At 43.1% G+C, this 24,551-nt stretch overlaps 1 long non-coding RNA gene across 2 annotated transcripts; it reads right to left on the bottom strand.

The window, feature by feature from the left end:
• Window positions 1–1,228: 1,228 nt before the first annotated feature.
• On the bottom strand, window positions 1,229–24,528 carry LOC138411874 (uncharacterized). 2 transcript variants are annotated; one of them, XR_011244363.1, is made up of 6 exons: window positions 24,388–24,528; window positions 23,907–24,208; window positions 19,489–19,712; window positions 8,021–8,150; window positions 7,282–7,344; window positions 1,229–5,369 (listed from the first exon to the last, which is right to left on the bottom strand). It is a non-coding gene; the product is annotated as an uncharacterized lncRNA (long non-coding RNA). The 2 variants fall into 2 exon arrangements; XR_011244362.1 differs by lacking the exon at window positions 1,229–5,369 and having other exon boundaries at window positions 6,062–7,344; window positions 24,388–24,527.
• Window positions 24,529–24,551: the final 23 nt, after the last annotated feature.

Raw genomic sequence — 24,551 nt, forward strand, 5'->3', positions numbered from 1 at the left:
CAGCCACCCGGCGACCAATCAGCTCCGTGCAGGGAGGGAGGGAGGGAGGATGGGAGAGAGGGGAGGGAGGAGGGTGACGGACGGTCCTCAGCCTGATGTAATTACCAACACACAGCATCACTACGAAGTGAAATCAGACACACTCCGTCCTGCATGTGGCCCCTTCCTGTGGAAAGGTCCGGGCCGCGTGTGGATGGATTTTTACGCACAGAGGAAAACACATTGCGCCTCAGAAATTAGATTGTTGATGGTCTGATTATTCAGGAAACAGTAAAGGAATAAATCAGACGTCATTTAAATAATGTACATCAACCAAAACTGTAATTAAAACTTTATGAAACGTGTAAATGTAATAACCATCAGATATTTGAGTGATTTTCTTAATATTTGAAACAATAGTTTTAATTAGAAACTCCTCACTTTGTTGTTATGTGTATTATTATTATTATTATTATTATGTCAATGAACCGTCCAGGCGTGAACTCACTCGTCTCGTCACACGCACAGTAGAAACGGGTCGAAGCCTCAATAAGCTTCGCAATATGTTTCCTCGCCGCACTTTTGGGGTAAATATGGTGTTTTCCGTTTCGACCCGCTGTCGTGCAGCAGCTGCCGTGGACGAGCATCTTCAACGTTAATTAACGAAGTGTGCAAAATTGTTTTTAACGGTTATGATCCGCAACATTTCAATTAGTGCGCGGCGAGCGACGAGAGCTGCAGCTCACTGGGCCTCGGACTGATCCACTGACGCTGACCGATGGTGACAAGCAGCTTTGTGCGCAAATAGGACCGAGCTGCGCTGCGCAATCACACGTAATCAGCGCTAATTGCCTCCACAGGTTTTTTATCTGCTCAGGTTTGAAGATGTTTCCTCATGAATTAGAAATAAGAAGAAGAAAAACCACGTCATTAGATTTAAATGTATTATAACAACAGTTTGTTCTGGTTCACTGACTGTGGTCGATTTATAAAGGAGCGTTGTATTTGTTTATAATCAGCTTTTCAGATGTATTTGATTTAAAAACGAAAATAAACAAATACATAAATTATAATATTGACCAGTAAACAGACAATGGGGGGGAAATATTTTCTTGAATATTATTAATTCTGTTGCTGTTGGAGAGAGAGAAAGAGAGGGGGGAGAGAGAAAGAGGGAGAGAGGGAGAGGGGAGGGAGAGAGAGAGACTGAGAGAGAGAGACAGGGAATCAGAAAGAGAAAAAAATTTCTATGTAATCGTCAGTCAGGTGTCTCACACACACACACACACACACACACACACACACACACACACACACACACAGTTATATTTGCTTGTTTTCTTCGTGTTTATAAATAAGATTATGGAAATGAAGTCGAGTAAAGTGCAGATTTAAATCAGCAGCTTTGTGTCTTTGGTTCATTAGACTTTCCCACAGTGACACTGGGGACACACTGTGCACGCACACAGACACACACACTTTATCTCTAATCCTTATTATTTCAAAATACATGCATCTGCAACATTTATAGTCATTAACAGTAACAGATATCTGGTATCAGGTATAGAATTCTTTCTTTCAGAAATATTAGCCAGAAGCAATAATATTATTATTTTATCTCAATCTGATCTTATTCAGTTTTCAAAGTATCGTTTCAACTCAAAACAAATTATAATTTATACAGGCCTATTTATAACTGTTTAAACCTATAACATTCTGTGTGAGGTTATCATCAGCTTTACAAATATCACACAGGTCCACATCTCAGGGCTATGGAATTAATCTGTGATGTGTAAAACACATTTTCGGTGGTTAAAACCAAATGAGATCAGTTTCCTCCGTGTTTCAATATGTCACCATTGAGAAGCTAAACAAACAGGAGTGCCCTCAACTACCACGATCACATTTCAGCATTTTCCAACAAAATATGACAAATGCTTGACGTCATAATCAGACTGTGCTCTGTAACATGTAAACAGGAATGTTAATATTATAAACATCATAATTGAAATAATGTCAATAGTCTGATTATTAGTGTCCACGTACTGACACCTGGAGACGTCCTGTCCTTCGGTGATTGCACAAGTTCATCCAAGTTCATTAGGACAAGTTCTTCCACAATAAACAAGGAGTCATTTCTTTAAGGATTTTCTTTAAAAAAAAATAAACATCTCTGTTATTTCAACTTTGAAGCACAGTCACATTGTTTGCTGTGGCAATAATATTTTAACAGGTTAACAGGAACAGAGAGATATTAAAGACTGGAAAAAAACCTAAAAGTACAGAAAAGTTTCTTCCTTCCTTTATTTCTTACTTTCTATTTTCTTCCAACTTTGACTCTCTCCTCCCCACCACCATCCACTCCCTCTCTCCCACTCCCTCTCTCTCTCTGTCCATCAGGCTGGGTGGCGGTCGGCCTGGTGCCGTGGTGAATACCAATAGTGAGGAGGAGCATATGTGAGCCATACTTAATCCTGCTAATCTGCCTCCAAAATAAAAAAAAGAAAGGGAACAAAAACAGCAGAAAAGAGAGGAGGGAGGAAAAACACGAGAGAGGAGTTTTCTCTGTGTCTGGGGAAGCTGACCGGCCTCGGCCAAATGAACTGAAAGACATGAATAACGTCCTGGCTCTCCCTCTTCGTCCCTTTCTCTGGAAAATCTTGGAACGAAATGAAGCAAAATTCTCGCTTTTGTTGAAATCTGTAGTGAGAAACGTGAGATGCTGGCCGCCGCCACCACTGCTGTTGAACTGTGTGTGTGTGTGTGTGTGTGTGTGTGTGTGTGTGTGTAACTCCCAGTAAGAATGTAGCTCTACTTTATTTGCTATTAACTGTAAATTTAATGGAAGAGTCAAGAACCGGTTTAGGACCTGGAGGGAAAATCTGCAAAATAGTTTCCTGAGTTTGGAATTTTCTCTCATTCAGCTCATCACAGTCACAGATCTGAATGTTTTCTATGATGTCAATTTTGCGGAATGCACAAAGGCAGAATGATCTTATCATTTGGGGGGGAGACGCTGTTGGGGGGTTTCTTGGAGAGGGTGCAGGTAAAGGACGGTTGGACGGTGTCTACAGAAATTAATCTAAAAATGCATTTTAAGGAAATAAGTTCTAGTAGTTCTAGATCAACCTAACATGAGTTCCTCCAAAATCTCTGACTGCAAAAGTCTGAAAAACTATCTGCTTTAGATCTGTTCCATTGACTATAAACAAAGATGGGCGACAACCCTTTACAAGAAATGAAGCCAAAATATCACAGATATGAACGCTGCCCTCTTTTGCCTTAGAAGCCTGAGTCGGAGCGATCAGGGGACAAAGTCGCGTTGTCCCCCGATAAACACAAATGACCACAAGTCAGTGACATTTCCCCCCATTTATTATAGCATCAAATCACTAATTGGAACCGAACTTAAGTAAAAGTGTGCGATAGAAACCATCTTTGGGTGAATTTAGATGGTACATGTCCCATCCGCTAACATTGAGGAGGTGGGGTTAAATAACCTATACTGCCACCAGCCACCAGATGGCGATGGAGATGCTTCCTCATGCTGTCTATCTTCATATACAGTCAATGACCTGTTCAGGTGCTCGCGGGGTGAAGAGGTCACCGACGTGATCTACGTGCAGAGGGAGTCTCCAGGCCTCCGTGCCTCGGAGGCTGGACAGTGTTGGGTTATGTTGGCCCGGGGCTTTATCTCTACAACAGCTATTAGGAGGTAATTAAGTCCTAACACAGCCGAGCCTCCCATGGTTACTATAACATAACTGCAAATGGGAAGCTTACAAGCTCCTTTAGACGGCATGACAAATTGAATGGAACTCATTGGGCTTTAGCTATTATTCCAGCGGCCCCATCTGGCTGGGAAAAGATAAAGGGGATTTGCTGGAGGTTGTAAGGGGTTGAGCCTCCGTGCTCGGTGTGTGAGTGTGTGAGGGATAAGGAACGAGAGGAGGGGGCGGGGGGGGGGGGGCCCGGTCCAGCCAGCGCAGGGACTATTTTAAGGGTTCCAGGGGGATTTTTTTCCCTCCTCTTTGGTCTGGGCTTCAATTCAACAGGCAGCCTGAGATTTGCTTTGGCCAAATGTTACAAATGTTTCGACAACCTGGTCTCTGATCCTCCGGGGTCACTCGGGAGGGCACGGGGGTACAACGGCTTTACGCCCAGAGATTTAACAAAGCAGCATGGGGATGAATATATTCACACTTGTATTCACGTCCCGGGCCTCCAGATGCTTGTTTTAGGGAGACGGAGACAAGACTGAGGCGCACTCTGCCCAAAGCAGGCCAGCTGGCATGTTTGTTTCCACAGAACGACCACGACCCCCCCAAAAAAAATAAAAGTGCCACGTTCACTCGAGTGCTGCTGTCAACTGTTGACTGGGGAAAATATGGTGAAAGACTGGAGGGGTTTTAAAAGACGTTCAGAAAGTTCACGACAGTCATTTAAATGATGATCTATTATCCATTGTCTTTAATGAACAGTGATAATTGATCCACTACTTTTTCTCCAACTTGTAGTTTTAAGAAGTAAGTGGAAACCATTATGCATCAATGTAAATGAACTAATCCTACAAAGAAATTCATTTATAATCTGATCTGGCCTCAGGATTTATTATTTTTAAGAAGTAAAGAGTTTTACGATATACTGACAATTATTATTTTGTCCACCTCATTTATAACAATAAATATATAGGATAAACAACAGACTACATTCTCTTTATAACGTAATAGGATTAAACAACACCACAAACCTTTAAAAGCATCATAAAGTCTAATTTACAGCTTTAAACACAGATGATGTCTGTGAAAGGATTATATCTGCTGATTTTTATTGGCCAACCAATAAATCTGTTGGGCTCACAACAAAATTACAGTAGCGCCACCATCTGGTCTGCAGTGGAGTTGAATCACTGTTTTCAGTCTGGTAATGGTTTTGTGTCTCTATGTAAATATACAAAAATGTAAAGTGTCCAAATCTGCACTTTGATCGCAAGTAATTCTTGCTATTAGTTTTTACGCCATGGTTGAGATATGCTAATTAATCTATTTGGAAGTAAAAAGATTTTATTGCCAGAGCTTAAAATGGGAAAATGGTTGCAATAAATTTGATTGAAGATATTTTCAGGGATCTGTAACTGTGTTAATGGTCAAACTGCTCTGACGGCTGGTTGACATCTTATTCTGTCAGACTCGGTTCCACACTCTTCTGTGCATTGTTCCCAGATATTTTTTACGACAGGACTAATCTATATACAAATCATTGTCCCACCAAATGAAATCTTTCCTGTGGGCTTCCATGTGTCAACCGGGGTGAGATAAAAACTTGATTTGACTCTTGAGACTGTTGGTGCAGCAGCAGTGGAACATGCCGTCTTTGTGCGAGTGGACGGCCTGAACAAAAAGAAAATTTATCTGTGTTATTGTGTAGATGGTCTCAGTTGTGCTGAGAGTCACTGATAGCCCTACAGTATCCTCAGTGCTGCATCACAATGGCTGTAAAGGGGTCTAATGATGGGGATCTGCCAGGCTTAAAAGGCTCTCATTCAGATGGCGATTGTCAGAAGGCCGCAGACAATAGGCCGAGGAATAACAATGGCGTACACAAGCAGCCCAGGCCGTCCCCGTTCTGCTGCAATTAGCGTCATATGGAGGGATTGAGAGGCTGGGTTACATTCCTTTACTCTCACTACCAGCGTCCTGATCACATCACACACACAAGCTCATCATCCCTAACAAGGGGGAGGACTACTTTATCTACTTTATTACCACCCCACTGCTAACCAGCTGTCACCCCGCAGCACATGCACACACATGAACACACGTACAGACACGCACTGTTCAAAAAAAGACTTTTAACCCTTTGACTTTTGTGTTTTCAGGTGTTGACTTGAAAACTGACGACAAAGTCAAACTATTGTTTAACCTCGATTAACCAGGAAAGTCAGATCGAGGTAAACAATCTCTTTTTCAAGGGAGACCTGGCCAAGGCAGCAGCGTGGATACAAACATACAGCACAGTTAAAAACACCCAGTTACGAACAAAATACACAAGCGTTAAAAAATATTCAAGCTACACAACCAAGTTAAAAACTGCAAAATCTCATAGAATCTGCCTCCAGCTCATTTATTCTGGTTTTGAAGGCACCAGGGAGCAAAAGCCCTTTCCCCAATTTCTGTGCAACAATTTGAAAAGGTGGTAAAACATTGACAGACATGCAGGTGAACATGGATCCATTATGAACATGGAGATACTGGGCGCTGTTGTTCAAACCACCACAAAAACTCACAGCAGCCCAGTGCCACTTACTAATGAGACATGAAACGCGTCCAGTTGATCATCACAGGTCAAAACACTGCATAGTTCTACGAGACAGGATTTTATAACTCTAAAAACACGATGGCATGGTGGTACAGTGGTTAACACTGTCGTCTCACAGCAAGACCATCGAACCTACGGGCCGAATGTGAGCGAGGATGGTCATTTACCCAGTGACGGACTGCCGACCTGTCCAGGCTGTTCCCCACAGGGTTCCCCCCTCTGGTTAACGTAAGATCACAATTTGAATGGCGTGCACTGAGCCGAGGTCAGCAGCCTGAGGGAATTTGAGAATAGACAGGTCTCAAGAAACAGGTCGGCAGGGGCCACGGAGCTGGAAGAGGAGGACGAGGGGGGGGGGATTTTCTTGGCAACTGGACACACCAGCTCTCCATCAATTCTTCAGCAATTATGCTGTCGTCAAGCCATTTTGCGTTTTTTGAAATTGAAGAGAGGGACACAAATTAGAGCCACGCTGGTTTAATTAAACTAATACCAATTCATGTTCCAGCAAGACGCTCGAGGAGTCATTAGGAGAAGAGGGACAAAAAGCCTTCTCCTGTGTGTGTGTGTGTGAGTATATGCATATACGGCCATTATGCATGTGAGAAATTTTAAGTGTGTGTGTGTGGGGGCGTGTGTCCCCCTCACTTCCAGTCAATTGAGCTGCGGTGCTGTTGATGCCCTGGTTTTGGTCCAACTGAACAGAATGTGCGGAGGGAAGGAGGGAGGTGATGGGAGAAAGGCGAACAGAGGAGGTGGAGGAGGAGGAGGTGGCGGCGCTCCGCTCGGAGGGGGCTGTTTGTCACCGTGAATCGGCTCAGGGTGGTTCACATCATCTGGCCATTGATGGCCGCCCCTCCCCTGTTGTAAAACAAGCTCCTGTGGGCCCGCCTGAACACTGGGGGCATTGTGTCCCACCCTCGCAGGAAACATACCACCCAAAGTGCTGCCACCCCCACCACCATCCACCCAAAGCATCCCTACCATCTCGCTCCCTGTCTCCATCTTCTCTTGTCTCCATCTCCATCTTCTCCAACCGTCCTTTACCTGCAAAGACAGTCTGATGTGAATAAATCAGCAGAAAAACGGAGGAGACGCACACAGAAGGAGCGAGAGTGTGAGAATGAGAATGTGGAAGCAACAGGTAGGACTAATGAGGCCGGGCTGCAGGATGGAGGGAGAGAGGCGGAGCAGCAAGTGGAGGAGGCTGAGGGAGGTGCAGAGAGGAAGACAGATTTGAAGGGCTGGTGTAAAGGGGGCGTACCCCATGGTTTCCGTAATATGGAGGGCTAATGGGAAGATTGATGGATTGAGACAGCAAAACAAAACAGGGGGTGGTGATAAAATGTAAAGTGGGGGATAGAGCAAGTAGGGATCGGACTGAATGGTGTCCTGAAGCCTTAATTCTGAGGATGTGTGAGTGTGTGTGTCACCAGGCCCAGAGAAGGAGGAAAATTTACTGCCTTTGGGGGCAGGGAGTGGGTGTGACTCGTTCCCTAATTACCAGGGAGGTCTCGGGAGCTTTGGGTACAAGACAAGTATGAAGGGTGGGAGAATGAGACAGGATACAAGGGGTTAGTGCAGGTCAATGCTGACCACCTAAGATGCCCCTTGCAAAAGACACGCACCCCCATCCCCTTCGGACCCTCCCCGAGTGCCCTCGCTGAATGCTATAAATAAATATCGTGTCTTCGCCTCTAAAAGCTGATAATTTACTGCTCACCCATTCCGCTCTGCCCATCTCTTCTCCATTTCTCACTGCCGTTGCCAGGTGGTGAATGGAGCTCGGCCTTTGAGTTTGGAGGGCCAGGCCTGTGTTTTCTGGAGGGGCAGTCCTCAAAGTTTGGAGCACCCTGGAGTGGAAACACACACACATATGCTCGTATGTTGAATGCCACACATGCTCCTTTATCAGCCACCTCGAAAAACAGCTACACACATGGAGGGAAGTCGAGGGAATCTTATGGGAGCAACATGTTGCTCAATGCAGGCGAAGAGAGCCAACTCCTTTCTTTCCTAATTAACACTGAGACTAGCGGATGCTTCAGGTTGATAGTTCTCAGCTCTGGGTCAGAGGTGAACACAGACCTGTTCATATGACGCCTTAATTCTCCTGCGGTGCTTCTTTGCATTTCTCTCCACTGAGAGTTTGCAAGGTTGAATTTGTCATTTTATTATACGTCTAAATGTTTTATATCGTGTGCATTGTTACAGACACTTTCATGATTTTACTATACCAATATGTGCAGTTTGGGTGATATGTCTTTGTCAAAATGAGTCTTATAAAAATAAATGGAAAACAAAAAGCTCTTATTGTGCATCAAAACCTGCAAACAGTGATTTACATTATCCAGACAAACTATTTACTCCTTTCACACGTTTCAGCCTTTACTTTGGTGAGTGCTATATCTTTTACATATGATAGAAACAATGGAAATAAACACATAAGTTGTAGTAAACAAATAATATCTCTTAATGAAGTATGTTGTGTCAGCAGGCTTTAACCAGAGAGACAACAGAGGGATAGTAAAATCATGGAAACAGCCTGACGTGGTCTTATGGGTTCAGCACTGGACCGCACCACTGTTTCACTTGGTTTGATCTTTCCTACATATTCGCCTCCTTTCTCTTTCAACATTCACCTCAACAAACATGAGTAACTGCCCCAGATATATTTATAAGTGTGTGTATGCCAGCGCTGCCGTTCACTCAACCACTGTGGCTGCACAGAGGGCTGAGAGTTGAAAGGATGAGAGAGAAGGAGAGAGTAGCTTCGCTCGGCCTCTGCGACCACGGCAGAGTCAACCAGCTGACCGGGGGCACACACACACGCAGGCGTGGGAGGAATGGAAGGAAAGTGTCTGTCGGGGGGGAAGAAAATAGAGCCTGTACTCTGCCACTAAATCAGTGTTGTCGAGAAGCGCGGGCCTCACCAGCAAAGTGAAGAAACGGCAGTGGCAGCTGCACCCAGTTCAGTGCCTGCTGACGGAGAGCGGGCTTTTGTTCGCAGCACAGTGAACAGTGTAGGGTGGCATGGTCTGGAATGTGACATTATTGTTTTTCTTCTTTTTTTGACTGGGTCAAAATGGGGTACACTGAGGGGGCAATTAAGGGAGGCATTTTGTTTGTGTGTGTGTGTGCACATATAATGTGTGAGACCGTTGGTACTGACCCACAGAATGCTTGTGGTTTTAAGCTTGCCCTTTTTTAAGCAATTGCAGGTTGCGTCAGCTGAATGAATTAAATTTAAAGTCAACACGAAATAGTTTCATGTTAAGTTCACTACCTCACGTATGACTTAGCTGGAAAAAAAGAACTACAAGAGGAAATTAGGACATTTATTAATCAGTTAAATTTAACATCACTGGCTCCTGTTTCATGTTTTTCAATAGATAAGTAAGAAATGTTAATTAGTGAAAAGGGCTCTATTGCATCATTATGGGCATTGATAATATTAAAAGGAATAAAAACAATCAATTAGGTGATGCTAGTAAAAATAATAAGAATATCTCCCAGTATAGCGGAGAGATTACACACACTCATAGAAATCAGTCCTAAATATGCCAGATTGTTTTTTCAGCGAGATCCATAAATTGTTCGGTGAGAAATTGTTGAAAATGTCACAAAAATGTTAAAGAAAAAATCCTGGATCTGCCACCTGAGCCTTCACACCCAGAACCACATCCTTCCACAAAGTTTCCATCCGGTAGTTTTTGTGTGACGCTGCAAACTAAAACACACAAGAAAAAAGATTAGCTCCTAAATAATGAGCTGCCAATAACTGGGAGGAAAGTCATAAACAATGCTCGTGGATTTCTTTGGACTGATATGATGCAAAGAGCTTGTTTTTCCAAATACACACACACACACAAACACACACACAGACACACACACTCTTCTCTATTGAACAGTGAACAAGTCAACGCCTGACTTCAGTCTGGCAGCACCTGCACTGTGCTCACAAGTGCATGTGTGCAGGTTGACTTGATCGTGTGTGTGTGTGTGTGTGTGTGTGTGTGTGAGTGAGTTTAACAGGCAGGTGGTAATGAGGCAGACTGTGCTGTGCTGCCTTCGATAATGAGGTGGCAGGCAGTGAGGGGTCGGGCAGTGCCACTAATGGGCCCCTGTAGCCTCTAATAAGCAGTAATTACAGTGTGTGTTTACCGAGTGGCTCCAGCACGGTGGAAAATGGTCACCTTCACATGTAGCTACTCCACTGATGGCCCTCACACCCAGAGACCCTCAGCGACCAACGCTTTCCACGTACCGTGTTAGAATTAGCATGTGTGCTAACGCTGGGGGCGGAGGAAATCAGGGTTCTAGTGTTTTACAACCTCAACGTCATTTACTTTAGCTGCAGCACTTAACCCGAGCCCTGCCCCCTCTCAGTGTTCGCTTCTCCGTCATTGGTTTGGAGAAGCGAACATTTCTTCAACATCGGCTGCATTGACGGTTTCTGTACTCAAACACAGAATTCCATGTTGCGTGAATGAATCTACGTTGGCTAAACATTTACTTCACCTATTGAAGCCTTTCACACTTGTTCAGAGGTCAGTATCACATCGGTCTGAATGAACAAATACTCGCTCACACGACAACTGCAAAACATAACTTTCCCTCACATTTGTTGTGGGACTTTCAGACGTCAGCTTCTTCCCTTTCGTTGCACTCTGACCTCTACCCAACCTCTGACTGACCTTCTGAAGACACTGGTTTTTGGGGAAGGCCTCTCAGTGACCTCATCAATCACAGGTCCAGCAGCCGGGCAGCAGGTTCTCCCTCTTTCTCTGCTGCTGCTGCATTGTTTTCTTTCTGCTTCTTCACATTTCTAACACTGTCATCCTGTTGTTCCTCTCTCCTTCTTCTGTTTCCCTCATCAGCTCGTTGTGATTAGTGCTCAACTGCTAATCAGGGATGCAACTGTTGAGGTTAAATAGGAGCAAATCCCTGTAGTCCCTGGTGGAAAGCATGAAATCCCATGAGTGGAGGTCAGTCCCAGTTTCATATCCATGGTTTTGGAACAACATCTTCTACATATGGCTACAATGCACAGGCCAACACACTTCTCTCCATCTAATGACCTTTGCTGTGTGTTTGGCTTAATTGAAATGAAGAATAAGTGAGAAGGCAACACAACAGAGGCACAGACACACAGTCTGGCTTTGTCTGACAACAGTAAACTCAAATACTTAATTATAGATGTTAACAGACAATGTTTGGAGCCTTTTTCTGGACTTTGCCTTTCACATATGAAGAACGCAGCAGGAGATTATCCGGGTCAGACGTTATCACAACAACAGGAACATTTCTGGAACATACAGGTGAGGGGGTCTCTCCCGGGAAGCTGGACATGACGTTAACATTTGCATTCTCACATACAGCACCTCTGGAAAAAACATTTGCGGACTTCCCGTCTGAAAGCAGCTGCAGAAGGTGAACGGGGGGAGACAGGCTGCACGCCAGCTAAACAAAGTCCTGGTTAAAAGAAAAGTTACCCTGATGACACATCAACAGTCACTTGCAAACACGACACCAGCTACTTTCTGCTTTTGGATGTTTAATCCAACACTAGCAGCAGGGACTCTGCTCTCTTTCAGGGTGGTATTCCTGAGCGATGCCGTTGGGCTCATCTTTGATATGGAGATGAATGTGCCGGATAATGTTGGTCCACTATCTCACTGCCCATTCACATGTCATGAGAACAGCAAACCAGCCAAAAACCAGGGTCTCTAATCTGGTGCCCATGCTGGGACTGGGCCACGAGTTCACTCACAGCATGGCGGTAATGTGTGCGTGCGTGCAGGCGTGCGTTGCTGTCAGGAGTTGAAGTATTGAGATCCTTCTCCAAGATACAAGACGAGTTCTGTCAGTACATAACATTTTATTTAACTACAAATATCCAGTAACTACAAATCAAACTATTAAATGAATGTCTAAGTATACCAGCCTGGTTCAGGACTCCAGCCTCATACTTTCTTCATTTCATTTGAATGGCTCAGACGTAGAGTGATTTAACTCTAGCACAACAAAGGTATTAACAGTTTTTTGTCTAATGATAAAAAAATCCTCATCTCCTTATTTGAAAATCATTAAATTCACATTTTTTCCAAATAGGAAAAATAAGGAACAGCAGACTAGATCAATGATCCTGAGGAGTTTCTCCCGCTGTGCTCTTTGGCTTCTCTGAGTTTTCTTTTGACTTTTGTTGTCCAATCAAGGTTTCTTTCAGATCTTTTGTTTATCTCAAGAATCTCATTATTTGAGAGAAGTAAAGATTAGTGAAAGGAGACAGAAATAAGAGCATTTCTAAATCTTAAATCAGGATCATTCTGTGTGTTTTCAGAGGTTAAATGTAAGAAGTGTGAGAAAATCAATGTGATATTGATCTTAAATTGAGCCAGAGAGATTTTTCCTTTCCTCTGGGAGAGTTAATCATTCTAGAAAAAGCTAAACCCTCATATTTCTCTCAGGATGTTGCACTATAAGTCGTCTCAAATGGAAATTCCAGTATGTTGAGCACTTTCCATCACTAGTGTTTGTCCACATCGTTTCTGCGTTTGTGAGAAAATAAAAAACTGGGCTACGTGGTGGAGTAGTTATCACTTGGCCCATCGCTGTTTTTCCATGACAAAGAAAACAAATCCAGCTTACACTCATTTCTGTTTTTCTCAGACTCTGCATGTGTGAGAGAAAGCCTCCCTCTGCCCTCACTCTATAAAGACTTGATCTCTGCCTCTGTTGAATATGTTAATCCATCTGCTTGTCCCCCTGCTCTTTCTCTCGGCCCACGAGACCCCCGCTGCCCCACTCTCCCTTCCCCAAGTAGGGGAAAGGGGTTTTTCTTGGGGGGCTACTTCAGCAGAGGCTTGGTGGGCCAGGACTTCATCCCCCAGTTGATTATGTGCGATGGAGAGAAGAGGGAGAAGGAGAGGTGCGGGACGTAATCCTATTGACCATCCCTGTCACATATGGTGAACGCACTGGCCTCTCCAGCGGTACAGTCAGTGGAGTGGCGGGGCCAGCTTGCCTCTCCAGTCAGGGCAGATGTGCACTAAAGCTCTCATGTGGGATCACTGGTGTAGAAAAGATGAGGATTGTTTTGTTTGTAGTCACAGAGATGGAGCCCACTGTCATCTAAAGACACTTTCATTCCACATGGTCAAGCAGTGAGGATTTGACTGATTACATGTGAAAGGTTTAAGCCTGATATAATGAATCGATACCACGCGATCGAGTGAGGATTCTAAAAATAAAATAAAGGTAAAAAGATTAGAAAATAGATTTCAGATCATATTCGTAGACGATGACTTTTACCAGAGGATTTAAAGGAAGCACGAAGGATGTTATATTAAAAAAGAAAATCTGCCATCCTCGGCTTAATCTTTGACAGATATTATTTCAAAGGTGTTGACCAGGTTGCAGTAAAAGACAAAATATATAACGAGGTAATTTTCACCATTGTATGTTTCCATCCAATTAATTTTTATTTTTAATTTCTTGTTGTTAATTTATACTTGCATAAAATATTTCTATTCCATTTTCTTTTGAAGCCCATCTTTGTCCAAAAACTTTTTTGCTTACATCTAAATAGTAAAAGTCACAATTTTCACATGTCTAACAAATATTCTCTGCAGTAGTTGTGATGTTGCCGTGGTTCCATCAACATGTGGACGTCTATCACTTGTGGCGTGGCTGTTGTTGTGCACTTCAAGTTTCATTATCCAAACTCTTTCGTGCAGTAACTATCTTCTCAGACCTGACACCGATCCCTCCAGTATTACTTAAACCTAAAATGGCAGTTTTGGTACTGAAGCTTACAAAGTGTCTGGAAATGTGCAGGAGATGTATGTTTATTTTTAAGTTTCATTCAAATTTAATTTTGTGGTACAGAATGGTGACTTGAAATTCAAAACTATAGGTTTGAGTAGTTTGTTATCTACTACAACTTGAATAACACTCGACTCAGTAGGAAAAGAAATCAGTCTCCTAAATGTGCCAGATTGTTTTCATCAAGATCCAAATTATTCCCTTAAGAATCTGTAAAAATCTCACAATGATAAAGAAAGTCCTGGATCCGCCCCCTGAGGCACATCTTCGCCAGAATCTTTTATTTTTATTTTAAAAGCCCACGTCCTTCCACCAAGTTTCAAGAAGATGGAGGTAAAACTCTGCTCCAGCAGAACTGTCTATCAACCAACACCAATCAAACAAGATACCACAACTCAAACAATAAAGAAATCTGTTTGTATTTATTATATGATGACAAAAGACTAATTTATTCAACCCAAATAACTGAGTTTGCAACGATATCATGCAAAACAACAGCATAAACTGTAAGCTCTATTTAACTCTGCTTTAATCAGAGGCCGGTGGGGGTCCAATATTGTGCATGTGTGTGTGCGTGTGTGTATCAGTGTGGGTGGGGTGGGGGGGTCTGGCCTTGTGTTGGCGGCAGCATGAACGTCTGTTCAGTTCTGGTGGAGGTGTGGGAGCCTGCGGGGGGCTTTTTGTCCGAGGACCACTGTTACAATCCACGTCGGCCATTCAGGCCCAGCCATGTCAATTGGCATATGGTTGATCCACCCCTAATGGGTTCATGTAACCAGAAAATGCTGCTTTTCAGGGACCTGCATTCTCCTTCAAGCGGGCGAGATTAAGATGTAATGTTGCTCTCTCCCACCACAACAGGGGGTCAGTGGAAGTGACGGGAAGAGGGGGATGATCGGGACACGTGAGGCTGCAGAGGACGCCCTAGGGGCAAAGGAGTGTAAGGAGGCGACCGGGGCTGTTTGTGTGTAATGGCGATGGTAGTGTTGTGTTTCCTGCAGCACAAAGAATTATGTCACTTTTTGTTTGAATTTCATTAAGAATGAGTCAAAACTGGGATTAAATTGAAGAGAGTCAGAGTTCGGCCTTAACTTCAGAGCTGACAACCACGTCCATCCAATTTCAGAAGACGTGTGGGTGAAGAGGAAGAACGGAGGGATCCATCTGTTTCCCCATAAATCATCATTATTTTCATCCAATCACAACCTGACACACTCGCCTTGTGCCAATCATGTATAAGCTGTCAAAGTTTAAAAGTGTTCTCCCTCTTGCTCAGCCACGATCACTGCACCTCCACTAAGTTATCGTTGCTGCAGATCAGCCATTCTCCAGGCGCCGCCTCTCAACTCAGCCTTCCCTGTTGCAATGCCCCTGTTTCATAAGACAACTCCCATGATGTTCTACTTCCATCAAGGGTCTAATCCCCAAAGTGTATTCCTCCTGTTCACAATAGATTTAATTCTGTTCTTATTTAATCATCTTTATATTCACCTCATTAAACTGTTGGCGGTTAATATAATTTCAAGTTAACTGGCCCTCGTGTGAAATTCATGAAACACTGGTTTAATGGAGCAGATAATAATCAATCAATAATAAAACTATTGGGTCAAATAAGTCGCAGACCATCAAACTCTCCGTCTCTGTTTTAATCTTCCTCTCGCCACCTTCGCTTCACTTTAAGTTCCCACACATCTACTTTCTGTTTCCCACCGATCGAGCCGTTATTATTCGAGCAGGTTATCAGGAAGCCTTGTACCCAAACCTGCTAATTCCATTGTCCGGCTCATACACAACACTTCTTACTAGAACCCCTCGGACTGACGTGCCCATACACACACACACACACACACACGCACGCACGCACAAAACTTGTCAATCCCCTGTCAACCTAATTTGCTTCAAACATGGAGAATGAACACGCCCTCCTCTAATGAGAACAAATCTCCAAATCTTTTCTTACTCCGTCTCCAAGTTTCCCTTTCCTTCCTTCATTCTCTCTACCCCCCCCCCACTCCCAACCTTTGCTTCCTGCCTTTTGATATTGTAGCCATCTCGCTCATGCCACCAATTAGCGACATAATAGACCAGTGGGCAGCTGTGACTGACTGTTTGGACCTCAGTGATCCAGCGAAGGGGCAGAGGACAGATGTAAAATCCAGAGGGAGGTGTTATGAAATGGTCCCAAGAATGTCCTTTCTCTGTCTTCTAAGAAATCAGAATGTGACTGTATATAGAGATGGACGAAGTGTCTCCAAAATGTCCCTCATACGGGCACCGCCAACTTGTGCTACTGACATAATTTGGAAAAAATCTGTGCAGCATAGCGATTGTGGAGTTGAGCAAAAACTTGACGTCAGCTTTTACCGTGCGGACGTTTCCCTCCCTCGTGTTATTGCTGCAGGTTTGGTCTAGTTTTTGTGTTGGTGGTCATTTTGCCGTGTGTGGGTCCAGTTTGGTTCACATCACCTCTGAGCTGAGATCTGTGTTATGTAGGTTAATACCCAGTGCAGTGCGTTGCAGTTTGTTTAGACAAAACACACCTCTGACAGTGTCTGGCTGCAGGCCCGTCTCTTTCTGTCACTATGACGGACGCCGTCATGTGGTGATCAAAGTGGCGATCGGTGGAACGTCCAGTCGTTTGCATTTGGTTTTCTTTATGATTCGTTTTTATTTCTAATAAAAATCTTCCATGAAAGGTTGAGATTAATATTTTTTTATATAATAATCTCACGCAATGTCTCCAACGGCGACTAGTGCGTCATTAAAGGAGGCCATTGTTACTCATTAATTAATGAGGGGTTTTTTGTTCATGCTAAACTGGGATTAGCATATTCATAAGGGCAGACATCTTTCAGACAGCTTTGAGTGAATCCGGAGGGTCTGTTTTCTCACTGTGTTCTTGTTTGTGCCGATACATAACCCCGTTTGTTGACCACAGTCCCGCCCCATTAACTCCCATGATCCTCTGTGTCACAGACGCAGCGACAGAAACAAGCAAGACAGAGAGAGAGCAAGACACATACGGCCCCATTTTCACACTTGAGAGAGCACGCCCCCCGGATTACAGAATAAATTGGTCAGGGTTACAAACTGATTACCATGTCATGTTGCATCTTTATTCTCATACATAATAAACAATGAGCGACCATTAAAACGTGTTGCAGCCAGTGGCCCCCACCTCCGTCCCAACCAGACTAATCAAAACTACATAAAACCTGTAAACAACATACTGTGTGAGTCCGGTGAGGAGTGGAGCAACAAGGTTGATGTTTTCATTTACACAAAGAGACATATTTACATTGACCATTTAATTCTCTTACGTTTAAAGAATGATTCTATCTAATCGTACTGCAACTAAAACTTATGTATAATCAATAGATGGCAAATTAGACAGCACCGTTTCCCACAACTGTTCCCATTTAGTGTCTGTTTGGAGTTTGTAAAAAAATACATTACTTTATTTAAATCTGTCGTATATATTTAGGTTCATTCACTGCCGTCTCCTTTGAGGGGAAACTTGTACACACAAAATGTTCTATTTGAGAGTGACAAACTGATGTGAACTATAAGGATCAAGCTTAAGCGGTGTGAGTCAGTCTGAGTGAGAGTGACTTCATTTCATTGTGTTTCCAGTGAATGTAGCTGCAGCAGAGAAATAAAATAACGATAATACAAAAAAACACCAGCTATATAAGATTCAGACAGTAACAACTACAGATTCTCACAGATGGTCAGGAGAGTAGGGATGATAACAGCAACACATAACATTGATGTATACAAACGAACTGAGTGAGAATTAATCAGACAGAGAAACTAGCAGAAAAGAAAATTTTAGATTTCCATTTTGTTTGACTCCTGACACTCACTAATAAATTGACATATAAACTGCTTTACTGTTTCTACCACTGAATAATTCTGGCCGAAACATTTTGGTCAGACTTTCTTCGGCAATACTCAAATTAATCAGCATGCACATTAAACAGCGGCTTAAAAGACCTACTGGAAAAACTGGAAATAATCAACAGGAGGGATTTTGCATCAATATGAACAATAGGATGGTTCTAAAAATATCTCTGCAACGCAAAAATTGGGTTTAGAAAATTTTAAACTTAAGATCTTCCTCGAGCACGTTAGAATTTCAGTGATGTTGTGTCTTTGTGTACTTTTGCCTGTTTTTACGAAGAACAGAGCATCACAATGTTCTCGTCCTGTTAATGATGCAGAGACAGTGAAAGGCCAAGTGTGAGTGACTCCGTCCCACCTCCTCCCCACCTCTCATCTTTTCTCTGCCTTATTAGTAACGTCCATCTAACTTTCTCTGACCTGTTATTTCAATCTCCGGCCACACACACTCTCTCTGGCTATATGTCAGGACACGGGGGCTCAAAAACACACACACACACACACACACACACACACACACACACACACACACACACACACACACACACACTGACACACTCCCCTACTCACCAGCAATTTGTTGCCTATGACATCACATTGTGTGTTAAAGCCGTACTGGCACCGGGCTGCAGCTTCGTTAACTTTCCTCTTTAATGAGCAGTTTAATTGAGCTGTCTAGCTGGCCACCTGTCGGCCCGCAGCCTCATTACCATACTAATGGAGCGGGATTGTTGCTGCTCTGACAGCTCAAGCTGCACTGCACTAACAGGCACCGAGAGAGAGAGAGAGAGGGAGAGAGCTAGGGGGAGAGAGAGAGGGGCCAAGTAGGAAAAGGGCCCAAACTGGAAGAGAGAGTAGAAGAGGAGAAAGAGTATAAATGAGTTATTTAGAAGGATAAGGCTTAAAACTATTATTTCTAAAAATAAGAACTACAATTAACCGATCTTCTCAGCACCATAGAGCTCCATTATTTTCCAAAAACACGTCAGTGATCCACACTGAACTATACACAGTAGATAAAGATGGACGGCACATCTCGACCTCCTCACACTATCCAGAAATTGAGCCAAGCCGCCGCCATCCTCCACCTGTGGAGCTGAGGTCTCTGCAGCTACACACGCTCGATCAGTCGTGAGTGAGTCTCAGCCAAACTACTAATTAAAACCACAATCACCACAGAAATGAACTCTGGGACACTGGTGTGACAAGATCTACCTTAAATGACAGAAACCATATCTGACAAATATTCATTTGACGTGTAGTCTTTTAATTTTTACCGTTTGGTCCATGTCCCATCCAGGAACATGGAGCTAACCACTAGGATGCTATCAAGATGCTTTGGCCTCACATTTAGGGAACAGTCGTGTCATCCATGTTTAAACATCAGCGATGATATGAACGCACACACTCGACCCTCACTCGAGAGCTGTTTCAGGTGAAGCAGTAAAAGACTTTACTTACATCACATCCGGTCAGTCACCTCCTGTTCCTCATTAGAGCGGGAGAAGCCCCGGATGTAAACTCGTCCTCATCACGTGCTGTTGATTCTGTTCGTCATCCGGTAAATTAACCTCTTTTTCTCTCGTTGCGGTGTTTTTGTAAAGAAATCGCGGGATTCGTCGCAGTTCCACCTGAAGTCACCGCGCGTTTCCCCGGTCAGCGTCCGGAAGTGACGTCGGACGTACCTGAAACAGCGTCGAGGGTCAACCAATCACATTAGTTCAAAAAATGGGCGTGTCTGCGTGCCGCGCAAAATGAAAGAAACAACCAATTAAAGAGCAGCCTCAGGTCACGTGGTTATCAGAAGTTTAAGGACCCCACTTTTAAATCCACTTGGTCTGCGCCCCGAACCCGGAAGTGATATGTATTTAGACAAAAGTTAACAACTTATATTGAATTCTCACGTGTGCTTCCGGTCAAACACGAACACTGTACAAGTAAAATATTATTATATCATTTAATTGTCTTTTTATATAGGATTTTTTGTCCCAGGATGTTGGAGGGGGCGACGCCTGAGTGCCTAACCATCCACCAGGTAAATACTTATATATACATATATATATATTATATATATATAATACAGTCTATGGTAAATACTCGTATCACATCAGCTGTCTAAGGTTCATATAAACTTTTCTCCTGTTCTAGTAAAAACTACAGAATGTTGTGGTTAAGTAAATAATAAAGAACTTCAGTTTTTCCTGTTGTTACTTAAACGTATTATTATTTAATGAGCTGAGACAACAAAAAATTAATAAAAGTTGAAACCTTAAAATGTTGAATTAATTTCCAAAGTTTCACTTTGTTTTTTATTCAAAAATCTGCAAATGAAAGTGTTTAGGGTTTCTAAAACTTTTTACCTGTAGTTATTATTATTATTATACAGTATATTTTGACATATATTTATTGACCCTCACTGCACCTGGTTAATATCAGTTACAGAATCATGTAAAGTTTCACTTTGTTTTTTATTCAAAAATCTGCAAATGAAAGTGTTTAGGGTTTCTAAAACTTTTTACCTGTAGTTATTATTATTATTATACAGTATATTTTGACATATATTTATTGACCCTCACTGCACCTGGTTAATATCAGTTACAGAATCATGTTCTGATTTAATACAGAAACTTGTGTTTTTGCCTGTTTATTTACATTTACACTGTCTCTTAGAAAGTGTAATAAACTCAGAATGTTGGGTCCCTGCTCAGAAACATTTTCTGGATATGACTGGTTTCTTAAGTTCAGAATAACTCATCGTCAGGCTGCTGGTTAATTTCCACCAAAATGTATTAACAGTTCCAAATTTCAATAAGACAGGGATGGACAAATAAAAACAAATTCTCATGTGAGTATGTAAAATACATGATCAACATTTGAGTAGGTAGATAAATGCAAATTCTTCTATGCACACTGATGTAAATCCTCAACACTGGTTAAACATTTCTTTGTTTTCTGTCTTGAATCAATTATTAGTGATTGTTGACGACCTGCAGCTCTAACGTTCTGCTACAAAACACTTTCGTCATGAGACAGAAGAGAGAGTAAACCCCAGAGGACAAACTGCTTCTCTGTGTGTTGCTCCGTGTGTTGATGTGCACTAATGTGACAGGGGAAAGCTGGCATGAGGTGATCTGAGCACAATGGAGGGAAAGGCACCACACTGGGCCTGTTGCTTTGCTCTTTTCCAGGCTCGTGTTGCGGAGACAACAAGCTGAGCGAACGTCAGCTCCGACACGAGCTGCGTCAGGTCTGCAGCAACACGAAAGACCGATTCAAGTCAGAATGAGTTTTTAATGTGTCCTCAGGAGGCCCACAAAACCTGCTGAGCAACATCCACACTGTTTGGTCAGTTTTAATAAACACATGCATATCTCTACTTCTGGAATAGACAAGCTCACGCTGTTACTGGGGTGGAGTTTAACAACCAGTACCTGACATGTTATTTGTTCCTGTGTCTAATTATCCAGCTTAATTTGTTTGGATTTGGGGAACCCTCTTCCAATCAGCATGACAGCATAAAAAGATGAAGGCGACAGAAAAGCCGGAGAAACCGAAGAAGAAAAGAGGCCAAATGGGGTGATTACAAGTGAAAGGTGGCAGCGGGGATGATGGACAGACTGAGGAGAAGAGAGGTGGGGGTACGGTCGTGGTAGTGAAGCAATCTGCATTCAAGGATCCAGTGAATAAACCCCGACTCCACACAGCCACATGCTAATGACGGCCACTATTTAATGTGTCAAATTCACAATTCCCTTCGTTTCGCCCTCATTCTGTCTCTCTCCTGCACTGGGCTAATTGCTCTGTCCGCTCCTTTTTGATAGAGAGGCTGCTGGTGTGAATTAAAGCCCATATTGTGTCGTGCATAGTCGACCTGCGACTCCCGAAAGCAGGCGCACACGCACGTAAATCTGCAAACAGACGCACAGAGTGGGGAACAATCACCAGAACGCCTTCCACATGTCTTTGGCCACATCCACTTTAATGTGCGTGAACTCAAAAGTAACTGTCACTTATTAAAACTACAATGCCACCAAGGTCCAACAGTAGTCCCCTTAAATTCAGTCACATTTCACACACAGATATCAGTTTTTTTCATCTCGATCCATTAATTATTTCCTGTGAAATCATAAACATTCATAATGTTAAAGAAAATTATAAATTGTTTTTGGGATCTGTCCCTTTGTTCAGATCAGCACCGAAACCTAACGAGTTCCTTCTTGGCCCATGTCCCATCCTTCCAACAGTTTAGTGGAAGTCCATAGTTTTGACAAACAGCCTTTCTTCATCAAAGTGAAATATGAACATTCACACAGGCTGGTGACTGGTCTGTGAAGTGAGTCAGTCATTTAGAAACACTACCCAAGTGTTAAAAGTATTTCCACAGTAGCATGAACATGGACCAGGATGCAAATTACAACAGCACAGACTTTTTTTTGTCTTATTGTCCTGCTGCTTTAGCTTTTTACTCACACAGAAGACCCCCTACCACCAGCACTAGAAGAGGCAGCAGCCCCCTGCTGAGTTTATCAAGGTGTTCAAGGAGTGTGTGTGTGTGTGTGTGTGTGTGTGTGTGTGTGTGTGTGTGTGTGTGTGTGTGTGTGTGTGTGTGTGTGTGTGTGTGTGTGTGCGTGTGTGCGTGTGTGTGTGCGTCAGGGGTTAGTCCGATCAGAGGATGGGTCAGTGCTGTGCTACACTCAGGAAGAGGCCACACTTTCTTGACTTCACACCGAGGCAACTGACCACCTGCCTCCTGATCGCTGGGCAGAACCAAACACACAAAACACAAGAGACTTGAATGGGCTGCAATTTGTTGGGGGGGAGCGTTTTCTAATGACCCTGTTAAATATTTGTGTGTGTGTGTCCTGTTTCGGAGTCACAATAAAAATTAAAAGGTTCTTTCCAAACTCACACCAAATCCCTCCAGGTTTCGGGATCATCTGTCCAGTAGTTTTTTCATAATCCTGCCAACAAATAAATTAAACCAAATCATAACCTCCTTGGCCGAGGCCAGTTCACTGTGTTTATAGCTCGCTGCAAAATTCTGGAGAACTTGGATCCATGAAGGATGAACAGTTTTCCAGAGCAGAGTCCTGATGATTGGTCCAGAGCTACTCAGTGTTGTGTACCAGTTAAACCTGAGCCAAAAACCTGCTTGTGTCATCCATTAAAACTGTGTTAATCTCATAATGAGGCCTTAATGTTGGGTAAATGTAGGGGGGGTAAAATAATTTGGAATCTAGCCGCACAAGACTCTGTGCCAAGTGTCACTCGTTTGGAATGAAACAATGCAACATATAAGATTGTTGCTGCCATTTGAAGCTATAGATTGTATAAGCATGGTAAATATTAAGCGAAAACTCATTTTAAATTATTAAGATAGATAGATAGATAGATAGATAGATTACTTTATTCATCCCCGGAGGGAAATTAAGTTTTTGTTAGAAATGAGTTTTTGTTAAAAACCTCATCGACATGCCCACTCGCTCAAGGGGAATTCTCCAGAGAATCTCCAGCTGTTTTCTCACATCGCTCATACAGAGTTTTAATTAGGGGGCTGAGAAACTCCTGAGAAAGTCTGGAGCCCCTCTGGAAAATGTGAGGAGGTTATCTGGAGTTCAGTGCATGTAACTCTTTAGTGCAGATATTATGCCTTTTATATTCTTAGTCTATTTATTATTTAAGTACATTATGAATATTTGCATTTTTTATTTAATTACTATTCTGAATGTAGTTAATAATTTCCCCTTTGCAAATAATGAATGGCAGCACTGAGGTACCCTCTACTGATAATCTGTCACCAGTGCAAGTGTGTGGTCCTCATGACTCACGTCTGCTCGCCTTCTTGTGTGAGTGTGGGTGCATGTGAAACCAGCATGTACCTCATCTTCCACACATGCCTTTCCCTTTCTCCTGTGTGCTCTTGAGTCCACGCTGCCTCTGTGGCCTAATCCTCTGATCAGCATGCCAGGAGAGCCCAGAGGGGCCTGACTGGACCGTTGGAGGAGAGGGGGCCTGAGGTGACGCCTGCAGGCTTCAGCCACTTTCTCAGATTGTCTTAGCCACTTGTACCGATGCAATGTGGCCTTGGCTTATTGTTGACCACGGGGGTTGAGGTAGAAAACGCAATCCCTCCCCTCCACCCCCTCCTCCAGTCCATCTGCTCCTCATCCGTCCTCCAGAGCTGAGACATGAAAGAGAAACGTTGCAAAAACGTGCAGAAAAAGAAAAATATGTAATTTTTGAATTTTATGTCTGAACAATCGACTAATTCTTCATGAGACTGTATTTGCAAATGAGGGGGAAAAATTACTTCAATGCCACTTTCCATTATGTCCGATGTGTCAGGTTCAAGTTACTTACCAGACAAAGGCCCTGGTGAATGGAGTGACTTGGGAGATTGAGGGGAGTTGCTTGACACACAAACAATTAGCACTCATCCCTGCATAGCTTGCCGTGGCCCCAAATCCCCACATTTGTCCAGACAAATTGACTGGACCCCAGGTCTTGTTTGTCTAGCTCTGCTG

Source organism: Paralichthys olivaceus, chromosome 10 (assembly GCF_024713975.1).
Source record: "Paralichthys olivaceus isolate ysfri-2021 chromosome 10, ASM2471397v2, whole genome shotgun sequence".
In the NCBI taxonomy this organism is placed as follows: Eukaryota; Metazoa; Chordata; class Actinopteri; order Pleuronectiformes; family Paralichthyidae; genus Paralichthys; species Paralichthys olivaceus.